Below are 6700 nucleotides of genomic sequence, written 5' to 3' on the forward strand. Positions count from 1 at the left end.
AGACATTGGCTGCTCGCACTTTGTGGTAAATTGCTTGTCTGGCTACAGTGAGGTTTTTCTAGCTATACAGGAACGCTGCCTGGTCATATGTGACTTGAGCCAAAGAGGTTCCTCACAGGCATAAGAGGAGTGTGAGGAGCTAACAATATTATTAAAGACACCCATCCCCTCATCTTCCCATCCCACCCCCACTCCTCATACTCCTCTCCCCTCCCCCACAACGCAGCAGATTACAGGAAAGCCTAGGAAGGACGGGGCCTACCCTTGGCCAGGCAGAAAGCCCGAGTGGATAGGAGAGTTAATCCATAGCCAAGCCATGGCATCTGCAGCCTTGGAGGTGCAATTACTGCCTGCTGGGGACAGATCAACGCCTTTAATAGACATGTTTATTTAACAGGCTTCACAGTGCCCAGAGGGAGAGAGTGGATCATCATTCAATCTTGTTTTGCAGTAGAAGGAAAATGGAAGAGGAGGGGTATGGAGGGCTTGGACAGCCCTGCAATTGATGGAAGACGCATCCCAGATTACTCTCAGTCAAAACCCATCCTGGACGGCGGAAGGGAACAAGCCCACAGGTTTGCTGAACAGAGCTGGGTTTTTCACCTGTACTGTCTTCTTACAGTCATTGTGTTGTGGGGTAGTCACCAGAGAAGACTGCTGGGACATGGGTTTAAGCCAATAGAAAGTCGTCATCAGTCTTTATTAGGTCTTCAGGATCCCAATAGCACTAAGCCTTTTCCAGGGTGAGCTTTTAAGCACACACACACACACACACACACACACACACACACACACACACACACAAAACCCCATGTTCTGGGTTGACATACTTCAGTTAACAAGAACAGTTAGCCAGAAGCAGAACTTCAGAAGCCAAAAGCAAGGTTAGTACATTCGGAGACTTTCCCAGAACTGTGGACTTTGGTGGATCAGGTCTTTGTTTTTATTTTGTCCGGTGGTACTGTCTGTGTGCTGAGTTTCACCGCCTGAATGGTAATTCCATCATGGAGTCAGTTGTGCTAAGGTCTGAGGCCCTGTTACAATTATCCCCACTCTCCACAAAGCCTGAGAACCTGCTTCACAGTTCTGTACAAGTTGAACTGGCCGGGCTGCACCCCTAATTCCTGATTCCTGGGATCAAAGCTGCTGCAGTCTCCTCCTGAAGTCCCTGAGAGCTACAAAACTGTCTCTCTAGAAGAGCATCAGCACCACCAAGCACAGAAGAGGCAAACAGGCCTGGCTGGAGATGGTTCAGGGGTTAAGAGCACTGGCTACTCTTCCAGAGTTCCTGAGTTCAGGTTCCAGCAACCACATGGTAGCTCACAACCATCTAGAATGAGATCTGTCGCCCTCTTCTGGCGTACAGCGATACATGCAGATAGAGCACTCATACCTAAACAAATAAACACTCAGGGCTACAATGCTGCTCTTTGAAAAACCTGAGGAGGATTTTGAAATTTTGCACTGCCCGTCAGAGCAGAATAAGCATACATAGGCAGCTTCTCCTGTAACTGTATAGCATGTGGTAGAGGTAGAAAAACACTTAACTATCAAGATGACATTGTCCATACACCTGTTCTGAGCTTTGAGTGTGATACCAGAACTCCGCAGACAAAGCCTGAGGGACACAGACTCCTGAGCTGTCCCTGTCCCGTGTCTTCAGAGAGCTTGAGAAGTTTGGTTTCAATGTTCCTGAAAATATTGCTATGTCAGTGACCTATGGGACGTCCCCCTCACTCTGAGGCTTTTGAAGGGGGTTACACAGCACTGACTGTCTGGACTGAAGTCCAACAGTGAGGAATACTCCTATGCACTAGGAACTTTGTATGGGTGACCTGTTTGAGACTTTGCACCTCCATGGGTGGGTGGCCACCTAAGAGCTCCATCCTAGAGGTGGGCGCTGGGATTCAGGGGCAGACAGGTTTTCCCAGGCCCTGGTTATATATTACAACCACCTGAGGGCATGCATAAGTCATTGATGCCTAAGCCCCACCCAGACCCCCTGACTGGACTCTCAAGAGGTGGCACTTGATTATGGGTGTGGTGTCAAATCTTCAGAGATTCTAGCTGTAGCCAGAGTTGAAAAGACGGGGTTGTGTAATTGGTTCACACCAACTGTTAGAGAGCCCAGGCCTAGAACTACAAGCAGAGTAGCAGCAAACTCAGTCCCCACTCCCCTGCCACCTAGAAGTGGAAGGCAGCCTGGCTACTGTCACATTGCATGGAGCCCCATTCTCCTACCCAGGAAGAGTGACCCCTGTCGGTCAGCCTATGTTACACGTGCCCTGCTCCTCTGCCTTGGTCATGTAGCATAGGTCACATATTCACTAAGCTTGTGATGATTAGTTTTATTGTCAGCTTGATACGACCTAGAGTCACTCGGGAAGTAGAAATCTCAACTGAAGAATCGCCTTGGTCAGATTAACCTGCCACCATGTCTGTGAGAGACTGTCTTGATTGAGGATTGATGTGAGAGGACCCAGCCCACTGCGGGTGGTGCCATCCCTACACAGGTGGTCCTGGGCTGTGTAAGAATCTAGTTAAGCATGAGCCAGTGAACAAGGCAGTAAGCAGTGTTCCTTCGTGGTCTGCTTCAGTTCCTACCCCGACTTCCCTCCGTGATGGACCATGGCCTGGATGTGTAAACTGAAATAGACCCTTTCCTGCCCTAAGTTACTTTTCGTTACAGTGTTTTATCACAGCAATAAGACAGACTGCGTCTCTGACATGCAAAGACCTTCCCTTCCCTCAGTATCCTTTTTTTTGACTTATTTATTTTATTTTTATATCTATGAGGGTTTTGCCTGTATGTATATGCATTATGTATGTGCCTGGTACCATGGAGGCTAGAAGAAAGCACAAGCTCTCCTGGGACCAGGATTACAGATGATTGTGAGCCACCCTGTGGGTGCTGGAAATCGAACCTGGGTCCTCTGCAAGAGCAACAAGTGCTTTCAAACACCGAGCCATCTCTCTAGCCCACCTCGGAAACCTTTAAGAATAGCCCTCCTGCTTTGTCTGATGGGACTGAAGCGTCTTACTTCAGGCCCCCTCCCCCTCCCCTGCCTGCCCACAGCTATGTCAATAAATGTCTTTTCTGAAGGACTATTTGACTCAACATCTCTCTCTCAAACTTACCCCAAGCCTAGCACTACTGAGTGACTCGGGGGGACAGTGCCACTTGATGTCACTAGGACATGCAGGAAACGGTAATTCATCACCTTCCACAAAGGTGCTTTGGAGGAGAACATTTTCTGTCCTTTTCAATAAAAGCTTCCAGGCCTGGAACCCTGGACACACTCAGCTCTGCAGCCCTGGGTGGAATTTCTTGCTCTCAGCTTTGCTCATTTGTACTAAGGGGTGAGACAGTGTATTCTGTCTGCTGTGGGAAGTTCTGTATGCTATGAATGTGTTGCTGCTCTGATTGGTTGACAAATAAAAAGCTGATTGGCCAGTAGCCAGGCAGAACGTATAGGCGGGGTAAACAGACAAGGAGAATTCTGGGAACAGGAAGGCTGAGTCAGAAGATACCAGTCCGCCGTCTAGGGAGCAGCATGTAATGGCACACAGGTAAAGCCATGGAACACGTGGCAACATATAGATGAACAGAAATGGGCTGAGTTCAAATGTAAGAGCTAGTCAGTGGTAGGACTGAGCTAATAGCCAAGCAGTTTTAATTAATATAAGTTTCTGAATGATTATTTTATAAGTGGACTGCAGGACTGTAGGGACTTGGCAGGACCCAGAGAGAAACTTTCCAGCTACAATATTCTTTTTTGATGGCTGCCGAGGAGGAGGAAGAGGAGGAGGAGGAGGAGGAGGAGACACAACTTCCCATTTACACCAACAAACTCCTGATCTCTTATGCCTGTAAGTTAGAGGTCAGAAATCCAGCTCTCTGGGCCAAAACCAAGGCATGGGGGCAGCCATGCTCCTTCCTAAGGCTTAGGGAGGACTGTTCTCTTGTCTTCTCCGGGTGCTGTAGTCGCTTTGCCAGCATCCTTTACACGTGACTCCCTCCTCTCCAAATACAGCAGCAGCGTCTTTTGTCTGTGTTTCTTTCCCCGCTCCTTTCTTTTCGTTTGGACACGGGTGACTGCACTCAGGTTCCATCTGGCTAATGCAAGATGACTTCCTAACTTTGGGGGATTAAAAAAAAGTTTGTTTTTTTTTTAATTTTTAAATTAATAAAAAACTTTTTAAACCCACATCTATTCATTTATGTGTGTGTATATGTATGTGCATCTGTACTCAGGCATGCCATAGTGTATGTGTGACGAACAGAGGACCACTTGTGGGATTCAGTTCTCTCCTCCTACCATGTGGGTTCTGGGGATTGAACTCAGGTCATCCGGCTGAACAGCAAGCACCTTTATGCCCTTAGACCTCTCACCAGCCCTAATTTTCAGATTTTTGGCTTAACTGTGTCTGCAAAGACCCTTTGACTATCTGAGGTACCATTCCCAGGTCCTGAGGCTTTTGGGAGCTGTTACTCAGTCACCATAACAGGGTGATTCTCATCCACGCTCCTGTACGGGTTCCACTGTCATCTGGGACTTGGCTGGAAGGACTTAGATCATAAGCATGTTGGTTAATACAATAGTTTGGTGTATATGACAATCTGATGTTTTATTAAGGGTAGTAATGGTGTTTTGTTTTTGGTTTGAGAGTTTTTGTTTTTGTTTTCTATTGGGAATAGAACCCAGGGTCTCAAGCATGTCAGGCAAGCACTCTGCCACCAAGTTATATCATGAATCCGATATCTGTTTAAAAAAAAAAATCAAGAATGATATATCTAATTTCCATGTGGCCCCCATTTCCCTCTGCCCTATGGTAGATAAACCCTAACCATATATTATTGTTTCTCTGATGTTATATTAGGTGTGGTGATTTGAATGAGAATGGCCCCTATAGTCTCATAAGTTTGAATTCTTGGTCCCAGCTAGTGGAACTGTTTGGGAAGGATTAGGAGGTGTGGCCTTGTTAGAGGAGGTATGTCATTGGGGGTGGGCTTTGAGGTCTTAAAAGCCCATACCATTCCCGGCTATCTCTCTGCCCCTTCCCCTCTCTGCCTCAAGCTTGTGGATCAGAGGTAAGCTCTCAGATACTGCTCCAGCACCATGCCTGCCTGCTTCTGTGCTCCCTGCCATGATGGTCATAGACTCTAACCCTCTGAAACGGTAAGTTCCCAATAAACTGTTCCTTCTATAAATTGCCTTGGTTATGGTGTCTCTTCATAGCTATAGAAAAGTAACTAAGACATCAGGGTTGATCTGTGCCACCAATACCACATGGTGGACTGCCCCTCACCATCTGACCTGCCCGTCTGACTTTGGAGATAACTACAGTGCCTGGAGCTGAGATCTCCTTACAGGCTGTCAGTGTCCATGTGTGCACTCCACACACATGATGAACCCTCCAGGCCCAGACAAGCCTTTAAGCAGCTGAGACTATACTGTGCTCAGGTACACGGCTCCCCTGCGCTTGTCTACACTGAGAGGTGCTGATTGCCCTGGGGGTCCTTCACGTTTCTCTCATTTGTCAAAACTCATGGCTTTTTTTTTTTATCCCACTCCCATCTACTCTCTGCTGTGTGCAAAATTTGATCTCAGAGCTGGTGCCTGTGAGGGCTTTGCACAGGGACATCCATCGTGACACCACTGCGGCCATCTTGGCCACAACCACTGTTTTGTTCAACAGCTGACCGGGTACACCTCCCAAGCCTGTTGTGATAAGTGAAGCCATCAAGACAAGCAGCTAAGTGTGGTGTGCCAGAAACTGGACTGATAAATGTTGGACACACTAAGAGGTGTTTAAAAAAAGACCAGGAAGTATTCTTAGGGCCGTGGCCCTTCCCACCACCATGGGGTGCAAGGACCCCCTTATCTTGTTGCCATCTAAAACAAGCTATGTCCTTAAGTCTCTAGAAAACGTCTTTCTGTGTAGCTCTGGATCTGGAATCACTTTTCTTAGGTTTCGTGGCACGTACTGACTTCAGGGCCTGTGTCTCCTACACCAAGATCATGTTTCTTTCCCATGTGACCTTGAACGTGTTGCCTCTCTTCCCCGGAGGTCAGCTGCCATCATCATATGCCAGGGTCCTCAGAGCAGTCAACAGTTAAAACATTTCAGGGGACCCTGTTATTTGGAACTAACATCCTTCCAGGTGAGAAAACATAACTGTGGCTTGAGAGGCAGAGAAGGATGCCTGCAGACAGCCCCGGAGCCTGGGTGATGGCTGGTTCCCCCAGGGAAGAAAGGCTAGGGATTTCTGTGCTGGAAATTCTGCATTGTCCTGTCCATCTGTGAGTCCCTCATTGTCACATGCTTTATTTATTTTTAATAATGTGTGTGTGTGTGTGTGTGTGTGTGTGTGTGTGTGTGTGTGTGTGTGTGTGTGAGTGTGATGACAATACACAGGAGTCAGTTTCCTCCTTCCACTGTGATTATACACTCAGGTCACTCAGACTTGGTGGCAAGCACCTTTACCTACTGTCCTGGCTGGGGTGTTTTTGGTCAACTTGACATAATCTGAGAAGAGGGAACCTCAACTGAGAAAATGCCTCCATCAGATTGGCCTGTAGGTAAGTCTGTGGGGCAATTTCTTGATTAATGCTTGATGTGCAAGGCCCAGCTCATTGTGGGTGATTCTACCCCTGGGCAGGCAGTCCTGAAGGTCCTTATACAGCCTGGTATGGTT

The sequence above is a fragment of the Peromyscus californicus genome, unplaced genomic scaffold (genome assembly GCF_007827085.1).
Source record: "Peromyscus californicus insignis strain IS unplaced genomic scaffold, ASM782708v3 Scaffold_5__1_contigs__length_169319896, whole genome shotgun sequence".
Taxonomy (NCBI): Eukaryota; Metazoa; Chordata; class Mammalia; order Rodentia; family Cricetidae; genus Peromyscus; species Peromyscus californicus.